The 14,947-nt window shown below is 41.4% G+C and overlaps 1 protein-coding gene across 5 annotated transcripts in view; it reads left to right on the top strand.

Annotated features, from left to right (window-relative positions):
• The first annotated feature begins 7,101 nt into the window (after positions 1-7,101).
• BMPR1B (bone morphogenetic protein receptor type 1B) overlaps positions 7,102-14,947 on the top strand; it is a 424,822-nt gene continuing 416,976 nt past the window's right edge. For 2 of the 5 annotated variants that reach the window (XM_043871290.1, XM_043871291.1), the window contains exon 1: positions 7,102-7,377. The gene's annotated coding sequence lies outside the window, so the exon portion shown is untranslated. Of the gene's footprint in view, positions 7,378-7,469; positions 7,490-14,947 lie in introns of those variants that run through there. The other 3 variants (XM_043871283.1, XM_043871284.1, XM_043871286.1) reach the window with 2 other exon arrangements.

Below are 14,947 nucleotides of genomic sequence, written 5' to 3'. Positions count from 1 at the left end.
CTATGTTAAGAATACAAAAACGTATAAAATATGAGAGTGGTAGTGCCAAAGCTTGAGAAGGTGTGACTAATATGCCTGGGGAAATAAAAACATGTTTTGTGGGAAGAAAAAAAGACCTTTGACTGGGATCTAGAAGGTGAACCTCAGATGAGGAAGGGATAGCAGTCAGGGGACCTGATGATATACCAGGCGGGAGAGATGGTGGGAAGTGTGAAAATACTTGACAAGCAGCCTTTGAGGCTGGAGTGTTTGGCAAGAGATGTGGCTGGCATGGGATGCTGAGGTCAGGTTGTGATGAGCCCTGAAGTTTCTATTTGGATGCATACTTTGTAGGTAAAGGAGAATCCCACCATTTTGTAAGCGTGAGTTATAAGATCATCCACATTTCATGTTCAGACTTAATATCTAGCTCAACTTAATGAACAGTGCTACTTGACAAAATCACAAATCCTGTGTGCTAAAACAGAATTCTGCCAAAAGAAAAGAGATGTGTTATAAGTGTATTTATTTTTGACTGTGCTGGGTCTTCGTTGCTGCCTGGGCTCCTGTATGGTTGCCGAGCGTGGCCGTCTCATTTCAGCGGCTCCCTTTGTTGTGGAGCCTGGGCTCTAGGGCACAGGCCTTCAGTAGCTGTAGCACATGGGCTCAATAGTTGCAGCTCCCAGACTCTCAAGCACAGATTCAGTCAATAGTTGTGGCTCAAAGGCTTAGTTGCTCTGTGGCATGTGGGATCTTCTTGGATCAGGGATCAAACCCGAGTTTCCTGCACTGGCAGGCAGATTCTTTACCCTGAGCCACCAGGGAAGCCCTGAAAAGAGATATTTTAGAACATAATTTTTTTGTTTCCTCCTTGACCTTTTGCTTCCTCATTCTTGCTATTTTTTGTTACTTGGAGGACTTGTTTCCTCTTTAGTCCTTTTCTCCTCAAACTTCAGTTCTGTCATTTTCCTTTCCATTAATAGTAGTGTGAAATGTCCAGGATTTATTGAAGACTGCCAAGGAAAGCTATGGCTTTATCCTGCAGTATGCCCTAGAAATAATCAACCTAGCTATTTTATTTTGTGGTATAGAAATCTGAATAGCTTTCAGTGTTCCAGTATTGATGTCTTCACATTATGTGATTTCAAAGCATAGATATTCTTGTAATTAGTAATGTTAATAAGAACTTTGTAAAATGTCACCTTTTAGTTCATGGGGTTATATTCAGTATTGTTCTGACTTTAATACAGTGTTAAATCTTTATGAATTTATTGACATGTAGGGCACAAAACTCTGAATTCCTGGAATAGAGGTTAAACTTCTTCACTGGTTTAAAGCAATTCTATTTATTGAAGAATATATGATGGAAAGAGTAGGCTTTTCAGGTAGTTTAATTTCAGGTAGTTTATTTGGAGATTTGCTCTTCATATGTTTTCATTTCCTAACTTTTCCTTTGTCTAGTACAAAAGGGAATAGTTGCTGTATGTTTCTTCCTGAGATACACACTGTAAATATACTGTGAGTCACGAGATCACCGAGAGGTTCCAAGGCTGGCAAATCACTTTAGAAGAAAAAGGCCATTGGGAACATGAGACTCCAAAGAAACAGATGTAAAAATTTTTATAAGTTTCATTGCAGAATTTTTTCCTAATTTTCCAGTTTTAGGAATTATGTAGGTGTATGGGTCAGAGTGGTTCAGAAAGAAAAGATGCTTAGGCTGTAGAAATTTTTAAAAATTGAAATGCAATAACATTGTATTCAAATCCAATTTCAAAGGGATTAATTTATATCAGGCCCTGGATAATTTGGCAGCATATAAATAGGTAGATATTATATCTGCTTTTATTAAGAAAAATTGGAACAATGCTGACAGTAAAAGAAAGTAAAATCATTTTAGCATTTCTACTTCAGATTTTTTTCATGGTTTATTTCTGTTTCAATTGAGAAATTCTATTTTTCTTAAACTTACATAGTAGACAAAATGAATTTAGTTCTAGTTATAGAACTAGAATCTGCTTTTTTCCTGTATGTAATCACAGTTGTTTTAAATAAATCAAATAAAGAGAACAGCAGAAAGTAGAGCAGATGTTTCAGGATACAGTATGGAAGTAATCTGTGTATTTTAATTGTGAGATTATCACAGACATGCATCACTGAATTATCAACATATTCATTCATATTAATTTTAAAGTTATTTGATAGCCATTTCAGTACTATGAGCCTTAATACTTATGAGTTATATATGTCATATTTATGTTGTATTTGTGCTAATATTTTAAGTTATTAACCTAACTACATTAAATATAGACTTGGAAAGTAGAGAGGGGTCTTAGAGATTTTTGATTTTCCTTCCTACCCACTGTAGCAACCTTTTCCACAATATTCCATCTCTGCCTCAGCCTGCATGCTTATGATGGGACTCTCACTACCTTATGGTACAATCTGCTCTACTATGTGAAAACTTCTGACTTGGTGCTAAATTCACTCATATCTAGCTAGGAAAAGTGGTTGTGTTTTAAAAAACATGTGGTTGCAGAGAGTAGTGAAAGACAAGGAAAGGGATCCTCAGGAAGTTTACAATTTGGCAGCCGGCCTAGCCAAAGGCTTTAAATGCTGACCCAGAGAGCGACATTTCAAAAGCCACAGACCCTCCTGCTTCCCACGTTCCTGGCATCGGCAGCTTTTAGCCCAGGTGCTAGTTTCTAAGAAGCTTGGGAAACTGTTTAACAAAATATAAAGGACTCAAATACTTTACTCTTCCATCCATTTTAGGATCTGAATCACAGTTTATCTAACATTCAAGATCTTTAGGTATTTTTGTCTAGTATCTGTTCATTGGATACTTCTCACTGCTAGAGTAGTTTAGTAACGCCGAATAAGCCTGAGGTGCTGTAGCGACATTGCCAGGGTTCATATCCTGCTTCTTCCACTTGGTAGCATGGCCTTCAGCATGCTATCTAACTTCTCTGTGACTCAATTTCCTCATTCGTAAAATTGGGAAGAAAATAGTACCTACCTTGTTATGAGACTGTAATGTATTCATATGTAAGAAGTACTTCGTAGTATGCCTAGCACACAGTAATTAATAAATTGGGCTTCTATTATAGAAGCTATACATGTTGCCAGTGCTTACATTTTTAAGTTGGGTTTAAATACTTTAAATACATCAGTTGAGAGGTTTAATCTCTTATTTTGTGTTTGTAGTCACTGCATTAGTAGTGGGTTCAAAGAAAACCACAGTAGTATGAATCATAGGGAAAGAAAAAGATTTCTTTTTCTGGAATATTTCTTTCATCTAATTCCTAAGATAACTCAAGAAAGAGACTATTGTATGCCACATCTAGGGAGAAATAACTTAAAAGCACACACTTCAGAATGTTACTTACAGTGGTATACCTTTCTTAGGATAAAATAATAATGGTCAGATCCCTTATAGTTTTGGAAGATGGGGAAATGGAAGAGGTAAAGACGTGGAAGTAGTGAAATCCATGAAGAGGAAACGGTTGGGAAAAAGGCTGAGATCACAGAAATTAAAAGACGCTTCTCCTTGGAAGGAAAGTTATGACCAACCTAGATAGCATATTAAAAAGCAGAGACATCACTCTGCCAACAAAGGTCTGTCTGGTCAAGGCTATGGTTTTTCCAGTGGCCATGTACGGATGTGAGAGTTGGACTGTGAAGAAAGCTGAGCGCCGAAGAATTGATGCTTTTGAACTGTGGGGTTGGAGAAGACTCTTGAGAGTCCCTTGGACTGCAAGGAGATCCAACCAGTCCATCCTAAAGGAGATCAGTCCTGGGTGTTCATTGGAAGGACTGATGCTGAAGCTGAAACTCCAGTACTTTGGCCACCTCATGCGAAGAGTTGATTCTTTGGAAAAGACCCTGGTGCTGGGAGGGATTGAGGGCAGGAGGAGAAGGGGACGACAGAGGATGAGATGGCTGGATGGCATCACCGACTCGATGGGCATGAGTTTGAGCAAACTCCGGGAGTTGGTGATGGAGAGGGAGGCCTGGCATGCTGCGATTCATGGGGTCGCAAAGAGTCGGACACGACTGAGCAACTGAACTGAACTGAACTGAGATCACAGAAACAAGCTTACCAAATCACTTTCTCACGTGTATCCTGTTCAGTTGCATGTAAATTCAGCAAATAGGTTTGAGTCCAACAGAGCTGGGTCAATGTCTTATTCAGTGGGAAATAAGCCAGCAAATTCTATGAGAGTTCTTGCTTTTGCTGCCCTGGGGTCCTCTCCTGAGATACTGGGAACTTTTCCTTTCTTTACCTTTACACTTGGATGAAAAGAGAAACTGTGCTTTTGCTCAGATTTGTCATCTCACCGAACAGCCTTCCCTTTCTCTTCTCCTCGACAGCTTCTCCCTGAGTGGTCACTATTGCCTTTAAAAAGACCAGCAGCCCAGGTTGCAAGGCCAAGGAATATGCTTCTACAGCTCAATGTACTTGAGATAAAGTATTTTTCCAAGTCTGCTGGTGATCTTGGTAGCCACATCACTATCTTGGTTCAGATCTTTATTCTTTACACAGCAGACTCCTAACTGGCTCTGTGCTTCCATTTCTCCTTCTCTAGGTACTTCAAAATGATCTTCTGAAAGTCCCAATCCACTATTTAATTCCTTGGTTTAAAAATCTTCATTGCAAAAATAAAATAAAAATCTTCATTGCTTCCACATCGCCTAACAAGGAAAAATTTATTCCATTGGCATATCTGACCAGGTCATTCCTGAACACTGAGATTCATCTCTTGTACCTTCTCCTCATAACTTGGGTAGCAGCACTGAGCTACCAGCTATTCCCTAAGTTTACTCTGCTTTTTTATTCTGTTCCCTTTACTTACAATGCTTATTCTCTTTCTAACTGCTTTTTGGTCTCTAAATGATCCTTCAGAACATCCTTCAGGTGATCAAGATCACCCTGATAAAATGTGACTGTTCTGTGCAGTTCTTCCTGCCATTTCCAAGCAGGATAGCTCCTTTTTCTGTGTTCCAATAGATGTACATTCATATACTAATTACTGTATTTCTCTCAGAATATTCTATTTAAAAAAAAAATGTATGTATGTATGTAGTCTCTTACAGGTTTCAATAAGGGACAGACAGAATTTAAATCTGAAACACCAGTGCATGGCATACCATGGGTATTCAGTGAAAGTAGATTGTTGAGTAGCTTATACCCCAGATTCCTCATCCCTGCCTATTGAAATGCTACCTTCCAAGGTGTGCTTTGGTTTCCTTGATTGTCCTCTCTGATTCTGTCTTACCCAGAGTGCTTTTAAAAAAAGTTTTAAATTTCTTCATTGCTCTGATTTGGAATTTTTAAAATATGTTATTTAATCTGTCTTCCCTACTCAGAGATGCTTATACCCTTTGGATTAGTGTGTTACATCCAGTATACTGATGCTTACAGGGATTATTTGCTGAATGGATTTAAGTCAATTCTTAGCACAGCTTCTGAAAAGCTGTACTGCAACCCACACACTCTCTGCTCCAAAACTTCTTTAATGTCTCATTTATTTCATGGTAGTTTGTGAGGATTGAAACTCTGTGAGGAAAAAATAGTCAAATGAAAGTTACCAGTAATTAACACGGTAGAGGGGGATAGATTCAATCAGATTTATTTCCTCTTTAGACCTAGTTAATATCAGAAGATGGAGACGATAGGAAATTTGAGGACACTGAGGAAAGTAATTTAGGAGCACAGAGAATTTGGTAAGGGTAAAATGTGTGGATTCCATCTTGGGATTCTGGGGAGAGTAAGATGATTGCTTGTACTAAGGACTAGAATGTGGGTTGAGTAAGAGGGGTGAGATGATGCCAGGGACAACTGTTACCTGCTTTGGAGAATTTCTAGTGTTATGCTAAACAGAACTTTCCTCTCTGTCTGGCACCAAGAACCAGAATGCGGGTTAGTCCCGATAATATCATGGTCCAGATATGTACTGGGGGCATATAGACTTCTGCAGGGACCTTAACATGTCTTTGGGGAAAACATGCCTACATTTTACAGGCTCATCAATAACATGCCTGGATGACCACATGCTCCTGAGTGGAAGTTGCATAAAATGAATTTATATACAGTTTAATTTCTTATAAGCTCAAAGGACTGTATTTAATGTTTAGCATAAAATCATTTAATGGGAATAATTTAAGAAAAGGGAGGAGGTGAAAAGAAAATGGTAGGCTAAGAATTAGACAATAGAAACAGATACAAAAAAAGTTGGAAAACTCAAGAGTGAAATGGTATTAAATGATTTGAATCACACACTTGGTGCCTAGAGAGGGTTTATCAATATATATGGAAGATGGAAAAATTTTCAAAAAGGAGGAAATTAATTCTGGAGGGTAAATAACTGAAAGGCACTGGGAGGAAAAAAGTATTTGGAAGTTATTAGATGTCTCCCTGGAAAATACTGTGAACAAAATAGTTGATTTTAAAAAGTTAACTCTTCTCCCCAAGTTTCCTGAAAGACTAGCTTAATTTATATTTATCTCCTTAGAAAATATTCTAACACTGAAAGATTTAGCAAGGAAATCACAAAGAGGTTACATACCTTCCTGAAATAAACATGATGATTGTAAAATTTCATCAAATACAAATGGAAGATGTTTCCTTGTTCTTTTTTTTTTTTTACAATTTCAAAATATTTGAAGAAAGGAAATATTTCTTTTCCCTAGGAGGCCCACCTGTTTCAGGGTTTCTACACTCCTCGTCCAAAACTGCAGGCATAATTTGCCGTGTAAGTGTATTTTTTACGAGGTGTGTGAAAGTTTTTTTTATCAACTTCTCCAAAGTGTCAATGGCCTTGATGAGTTTCAGTCCACTGCGCTAGATCAGTTTTGGGAGCCCCTTCCAAGCTTGCAATGTACAGTAATCCCACCTTTGTTCCTCAAACCTGTTTTTCTTTTTTTTTTGAAACCCCTTCTTACACATGACCGAGAAAGCATCTGTGACTGAAACCGAGGTGAGGCTCTGAGAGGCAGACGGAACTGGGAAGTGCCCCGCCTCGATTCAGGGGATGCGGGGCGGCAGAAGGGCGGGAGGCAGCCGGCTCCCCAAGTCCGCTCGCCCTTCCAGACACAGGCGACGGCGCTGGGGCAGCTCCAAGTGCATCGAGAAGTGTAATCCCTCCGCTAAGTACTTGGCTCTCAGGCTCCAATCACTAGTGGGAGCTGGAGAGGGCAAGTGAAAAAAAAAAAAAAAAAAATTCCAGAGGCAGCAGAGGAGCTAGAGGGAAAAAAAAAAAAGTCCCGCGGCGGCGGCAGAGCGGCCACGGCGGCCAGAAGTTGACGGCGCGGCTGTGCGCGGGGCGCGGCGTGGACGCGGGCCTGCGGGGCGCCGGGACGGGCGGCGCCGAGGACGCCAGTGCCGGGGCGCGGCGGCGGGTAAGGCGCGCGCGGGCGGAGGGCTGGAGGGCGGGCGCCCGGCTCGCGTGCGGGGGGCCGTGGAGCCGAGCCGAGCAGAGCCGAGCCGGTGCGATCAGGCGGGCAGAAGGCGGTACGGGACGGGCCGCACCCGGGCGCAGGGCTGGGCGGGCGCGCCGAGGAGGGGAGAGCCAGGCGCACGCCGTGGGGGCGGCGGCCGCCCAGGAGGCTTTGTGCGCGGGCGTCTCTGCCGGCATCCCCAGCCCCAGTGCCTCTGCCGGCAAGGAGTCCGGGGGCAGAGGCGGCTGCGGGTGGGACACGTGCTCGGGGTTGGGAAGGAAGGAGGGACGCACCGAGGCGGGGAGTCGGGACCTGTGCGCCCAGGGAGCGGAGGGATGGGGGGCGGGAGGGCAACCCTGGGATCGGGGAGACCGAGGGAACCTAGCCGCCGCTGGAGGCGCTGAGCCCGCCGAGACTGGACCTGGGGGCCCCAGCTCCGTACGGAGCCACCTGCCCCGGCTGCCTCCCGAGACCCAGCCTGCAGCGGGAGAAAGTGCGCAGCGGGCCGGTCCAGGCGCCTGAGACCCGGCGGCGCTGCCGCTGGTGCCTCTGTTCCTGTCTGTTGCTCTCCCTTGCAAGTTCTCAGTGTTTCTCTGCCTTCTTCCTTCCATTCTCTTTCTTCCTCTCCCCACCCGCACTCTCTCCCCCCCCCCCCCCGTTTCTTCCCATCGTCTTTTCTGTTTCTCAGTGTTGCTTTGTCTTTATCTCTTTATCGTTCACCCAGTCTCCCACACTTCTGTCTCCCTCTCATTTAGAGGCTGACTTTCTGTCCCTTGTCTCACTCTCTCCTCTCCACACCCATCCATCTATTCGTCCGTTTCTATCAGGGCTCCGTAGTATTTCTGACAGTCCCTAGAGGTGTTAGGATTATCTGACACTAGAGAAGATCCTCTGGAAGTTGTCTGGTGTGATGCCTCATCCTTCTGAGCCGCACTTCGTCTGGGTCCTCGACCCTTCGAATTTGTTCTCCACGGAATGAGAACACTGGTTTCCTTGAGTTATTAGGAATTGTTCTTAGTTTCCTTTTCACCAAGGTGAGGTCGGTGACGGAGAAGCCACAAAGGTTCCAGTGAAAGAAAACAGAAGAGAGCTGCTTACTGCCCCTGACATAGAAAGAGAATGTATCGGATGTATCCACAGTAAAGCAGATCTACCTGAGAAAAGGCTCCTAGATTCTGGAAAGAAACACAAGAGGCTCTGTCAGTAATGAGAGGAGTTAGCTAACAAGTATTTGAAAATAATTTGAAAGAGCGCTTAAAGAAATTTCTCCCTGTCCTAAACTGTTGCCAACTAATAACTGTTTTTCTTACATACTTTTTAAAGGATCCTAGTGACAGCTCTCCTAATTATTGTTTTGGGAAAATCATGGGAAATGTCCTGTGTCAACTGAGACGTTTGTCTTTAAGAAAATATTCAGTCTTTGTACTGTTATACCTCTTTACACTCTAGTGATCAAGAAGAATTATTTCTAACTGCAAAGAAAATAGAAAAGGATTTGTCAGTCATTTTAAAACATGAGACATTCCAGAGATCAATAATTTCTTTGGAAAACTTTCACTATAAGGATGTTTTGAAGGATATTACATCTTAGTGAAATATGCAAGTTATTATACACTTAGATCATTGTACGATGCCAAAAAAAAAGGTTGTGTGCTATAAGCAAATCATAGCAGTGATGGTTTTTTTCTTTTTTATGGGAAACATAGCTGGAAATTAATTGCTCTGATTTTCACTGTTTTCTTTAGTCATGCATAATGTACCTTTGTTTTTAGCAAAATATGGCCTAGGGCTACAACACTTGATACAGTGTGTTATTTGTCCAATCTGAATTACCATTTAGAAAACCACCTTTTCCTTTTGGTCACAAGATATGAGTTGATGCGATCTCATTACTCATGTGCTGGGGTCTGCTGATGAATTTTAATGGCACTGACTTGTGATTTTAAATCAAAATGTTAGTTTTTGGTGAGTTAAAGTCTTGATTTATGTCATGTTAGTGAATCATCACTATTTATAGGGTCTTTGCCACCTTGTCTGCCAGGTGCTACACAGCATTTCGCCTGGGCAGGGTTGTCTGAAATTGCCTGTTAGATTCTTGTTCCTGAGTGACGTGCTGCCTCTACTTATGGTGTGTTCACATATGCCCTTCAGAATGTTCTAGTTGTTAAAGATTTATCAAAAAGAAATTGACTTATTTTTTTCTTCATAAACTTTGAAAACTGTGTGAGATGGCGTGATAAATTATTTTTGCTACAGTAAATATTGATTGTATTATTTACTTAAAAGAATAAGGCAGTTTAAAATGTGATTTTTTTGGGGGGGATAACTATATATAGCGCCCTTCACTTTTCCTCAACACTCATGCTTATCATTTAAATCTAAAATCGGTTGTCATCTACTCCAACCTAGCACAGCCTTCCCTAATTTTTTAAGCCACCTTATCTCTGCCTCTCTGAGATGGGATATTATCCTTTTCTTAGCTTCTCTGGGTTTCAGATGGCCCAGCACAGTACCTGCCCCGTGACACTCAAAAAAATCCTTCAAGAATGATTTGTTCTCTTCCAATTTGTCTCTAACTTGTGATGCTTGTGTTTTGTAGATGCAGTAGCTCCAGGGAAATAAGTTAGCATGGTATAATAGAGCATAAACTGAGGGTTGAAAGAGTCCTCAAGAGCATCTCATCACACATTAATATTAACGTTGAAGCAGACAAGGCCCAAAGAATTTGAAAACAATGCTCAGAACTAGACAGTGAAGTCACGTGGGCTATAGAACTGAGACCTTATATTCATTGTGCCACAGTTGTTTTTTTTTTTTAACTGGACTCATGCCTGGCTTCTTCCACTTGAAACGAGTATATCTGTCTGTTATTAGAAGCAAACAGTTACTTAAACTCTGAAGAGTCCTTCTCAGGCAAACCAATAAGAGTCATGTCTGAAATGTATCAATTTGCAATAATTTGCAATCATGTTCTACATATGCATGAAGGTAATATCTTTTAGAACATTGCCTATGTGCTCTTAGGTGTGAAGCATTATTTTGGGTGCTGTGTCAGCTTGTGCAGACTGACTGTTTCTACCTGCAAAGAAGACTTAAGCTCTCTGGACTGAAACTGTCTTCTCTGTAACTTCCAGCGTGTATGTTGAAGAGGGCTGGGGAGAAAAGAAAGGAAGTTTGGACCAGATTAAGGGCTCTTTTTGAAGTCTCTTCAGAGACCACCAGTTGAACTCCCAGAACAACTGCAGATTCATCTGTTTTACATATCAGACTTCTCTGTGAGCTTTTGTTTGAAAGAAAGCTAACACAGTTTAAAAAAAAAAATCTTGAAGACTGCTTCACTTGATGTTTTCCAATCTTCCTTCCAGTTCTTGAATTTAATGACCAAGATCATTTCTGGGTTTTAATTCTGGGTATCTGAAGGATGGTTGATAAAAGTGTTAAGAGTAGAAGGAGAAACTGCTTTTGTCCGAGGGATACTAATTTTGGGTTTCCATATGCCAAATGTGATGTGATGGCAGACATTGAAGTAGGATTGTTGCAGTATATAGAGGCAGGCCAGAATTCAGGGAGAGAAAGGGGCCAGAGCTCGACATAGAGATTTAAAAGCCATTCACACTGAATTAATAATTAAAATGAAGGAAAATGGAAACTTTTTAGGGGTAGTCTGGAGAGAAAAATGAAGATTTGGAGTGGAGAACAGGGGCATCTTATATTACTTCTGATTATTTTTAAGGCCCATCTCTAGTATTAAGAGAAAAAAAGCCCTTTGCTGTCCACCTGAAACTGTCACAGCATTGTTAATTGGCTATACTCCAATATAAAATAAAAAATTTAAAAAAAAGTAACTCATGACTTATATCCAGCAGTAATCTGTTTCCCTGAATTTTAGAACATCCACATATATGCTAATCATCTTAATTACATTCATTTTTACTTAAATGTTTGAGTGCCCAATCTGTGCCTGAGATTATTGTGTACTTTGGGACATTGCAGCCAAAAGAGACATAAGACCATTGTTATCACTGAACTCTCATTGTAGAGAGTGAAAACAGTGAATTATAAACAAGCACGTAAGATGATTTTCAGTGGTGCAAATTGCCATTATGAAAATAAGGCAGGGTGATATGACAGTTCAGTGACCAGGGCTGCTTCATGTGAGGTGGTCAAGGAAGGTCTCTTTAAGGATGTTTCCAAACAAGAAAGAGCCAGCCCAGTGAAGATCGGGGAGAACTTCCGGCAGTGAACTGGGAATCACAAGGCTTTCACTAGAGCAGCAGCAGGCTGGGCACCCTGGCAGTCAGGGGAGATGGTAGAAATGAGGTCAGAGAGATTGCCAGGCCAGTGTTAAAAAGTATGCATTTTATTCAAAGTATATTTTGTTGACCTACCCAGGAAGATTTTAGACAGAATTGAACAAATGTGACTTAGCATGTCTGTCTGTAGCGTGAGCAAGCATGTCTGAAGATGATGCAGAAAGCTGTGAGAAAGACCTGGCTGAGTTGGTGGTTTGGCCGAGGGTGGAACCCCGAGAGATTGATCAGACATTGTTCTTATCACTGAGTAAGAGTTGCTGGGTTTAATCATGAGTCATAATGTGTGGCCTCCATCCACTCACCACCCTGCCGCCCCCGCCATTGATCTACACTGCAGCGGTCCACTGGTTCAGTAGTTGCTTTTGCTTTGAAATTGCAGACCTCAGCACCTCACAGTTCCCACATGTCACCTTTTTGAAAAGTGTTAGTTGCTCAGTCATGTCCGACTCTTTGCAACCCATGGCCTGTAGCCCCATGGCTTCTCTGCCCATGGGATTCTCCAGGCAAGAATACTGGAGTGGGTTGCCATTCCCTTCTCCAGGAGATCTTCCCAACCCAGGGATCGAACCCAGGTCTCCCACATTGCGGGCAGTTTCTTTACCATCTGAGCCACCAGGGAAACTTCATGTCACCTCTTGATCTTCCTTCAAATATGTCCTGGGCTGGAAGCAAGCTTCTTGACTCCAAGGCTGCAGAATGCCTTGGGAGGTGTTGTGGCGAGGTTCTTTCAGACTCAGAGTGAGACTTGGACTACCTGGGGATGCTCGGCTCTTCAGGCTAACCTCTCTCCACTTCAGTATACCTCAAGTTTGTGTTCTGGTTACAAACGAAAGGAAGCAAGTTGGAATTTCTCTAATCATGGTAGTGTGTCATATTTTTCTACCCCTCAGCTTTGAAAACTGTATGCTTCTTGAAAGATTTCACTGTGAAGCCCACATTTTAGATTTGGGTCTCACCCGTCATATCCCAGCCTTTGCAAAGAGCATACAGTAAACATTCAGTAAATATGTGTGGAATGCCGTTGGATGCAATCTACTAGAGATGCCTCGTTTTGATTCCGCTGACTTTATTTTTCCTGTCTTTCAACAAGTATATGGCTGCATGTGCCTTCAGCTTACAAGATAATAAGTAGCAAGTTTGGAAATGATTTTTCTGCAGTTTGCATTTACTTATTGGCTGAAGGAAAAGATACAATCCAATATATCTCTCTATAAGATTTCTTGCCTGGCTGTCTTAAGATAAACATTTTAGTCATTTTTATAGCAGTTAGATAGATACAGGTTTAAACAAGTACAGACATGTCTGTCACTCGTTAATTTGTTGATTTATGAATCTGAGGTGATTCCAAGGAGGTCTGTAATGATGGTGCCTTTGTCTAAATTAATCTCTTGATAGAAATCAGTGAGTTTTATCTAACTAAAAAGAGTTTACAACCATCTGTAAAAGGTATTAAATTATCATTAGTTTCTTTTCTGGAAACAAGCTACTGTTCTGCTGTTGTCCAATAAGCATTTAGCCACACCGGTACACATAATGGGGGATTATCCCTAAATCCTTTTGTTAACAAGTGTGTTCTGCTCAGATGGGCTTACAGGCAAGTTGGTTGGTTGTATCTAGCAATTCTGCTTCACTGTTTCTTTAGATCCTTTTCAGTTAAGCTGTCTCTTCTGGATCTGAATGTCCTCTCTTCCTGTCTGACTTCATTTTGCTAAAACCTCTTGCGTTATACCCCCTGGCTTCTGTGTGAAGGGCCTTCTATCTGCCTCTCCAGGTCTGCTCTCAACCCTTTGACTTTATGTCCTCTGTCCAGGATGACACCTGACTGAACCGTGTTGATTTCCAGATGGCTTATGTCACTGGGGACCTCCAGAGACAGATTGGAGGGACAAGGTAGAGAAATGGGTATTGATTCTTCGGTTTGCTCCCAGTTGGTGGGTCAGCTTGGGCTGCCTATGTCTCTGCACGGAACATCGCTTCTGCTCTTCAGCTGCTCTTTGTATCCGTTTCTTTCTCAGGACTCCAGTGATCTCTGGAGTTAGTCCCTCTGTTTTTATGCCCCTGATTTACTGCACTCTCCTCCAGGTTCTTTTACACTGCACCTATACCTTATTAAATTGTTTGCAAATAAATCCTCTTCAATTTTTCAGAAATTTGTAATGGTTAAGGTCCTGTTTTCTGTTGATTTAGCTTCTGAAAAGCTGCCTCCTTTTTGGAGCCTTCTTCAATTGATAAGAGCAGTCAACTCCCCTTACCTTGTTGGATCCCCGCTTTCCACCAAATGTACCTGCTTCTTCTATCCATGCAGCAGTGACACAGAAAACTTACACTGTTCTTATATAAATACTTTTCTCTCAACCAGTTTATTGGCTTCAATTCTTTGCTTTATAGTCTGTAAATTTTCACATATGTACTTTGGTTTCACTCACTCTTTTATTCATTTATTAACATGGTACATACTTATAAAGTTGCTGCTTAGACCAATGCACTGTGCTCAGCGTAGGTACAAAAAGGCAGATGTTTGTCCTTTAATTGGGTTGAAGACTGGGGAGGAAACAAGAAATAAAAAACTAAACATTATATTTACAAATCAAGTTTGTAATTTATTATTCAGTGACCACAGAGAGGGAAAACAGTCTAACCAAATTTCTCTTGTTTAGCAATTCTTGAAATTTTTAGGTTGAACACCATGGCAAGTTACTGCTATCTCATCATGTACTCAGTGAGAAATTGGAGTTCGAAGCAGTATGAGTTATCCAACTAATTCAGATACACAGTTTACATATACTAGTGTATTTTAGTTGATTGCATTGTTTTCATGGTATGTTCCAATGGAACAAAGGTTTTTGGGATGTCAGGTTGTGTAGCTCAAGAAGGATTGCATGGGTGGCAGCCTAGCCTACTGCTGAACTGTGAGGACTCTGGAGTTTGCCTTTTTCTGTCACTTAATAGATGTGTGGCCTTGAACAAGCTGCTGAACCTTCCGTGTTTCAGCTTCATCATCTGTAAGATGGAAATGGCAATAATAAGTGATTATGTCCTCGGTTTGAGGATTAGAATAGTGAATAGTTGTATAGTGTTTAGAACAATGTCAGGTACATAATAAACACCACAGAGGCATTCAATAAGTAAATAAATGATCAGAGAAGTCTGGGAGTTGCAGATATGTTTAAACTGAAGCCTTGTGTGAGCCTTAATTATGCTAATGTGCATTGCGACCA

The sequence above is a fragment of the Cervus elaphus genome, chromosome 17 (assembly GCF_910594005.1).
Source record: "Cervus elaphus chromosome 17, mCerEla1.1, whole genome shotgun sequence".
Taxonomy (NCBI): Eukaryota; Metazoa; Chordata; class Mammalia; order Artiodactyla; family Cervidae; genus Cervus; species Cervus elaphus.
Note: the sequence above shows the minus strand (reverse complement) of the source record. Positions and strands in the feature narration are given on the sequence as shown.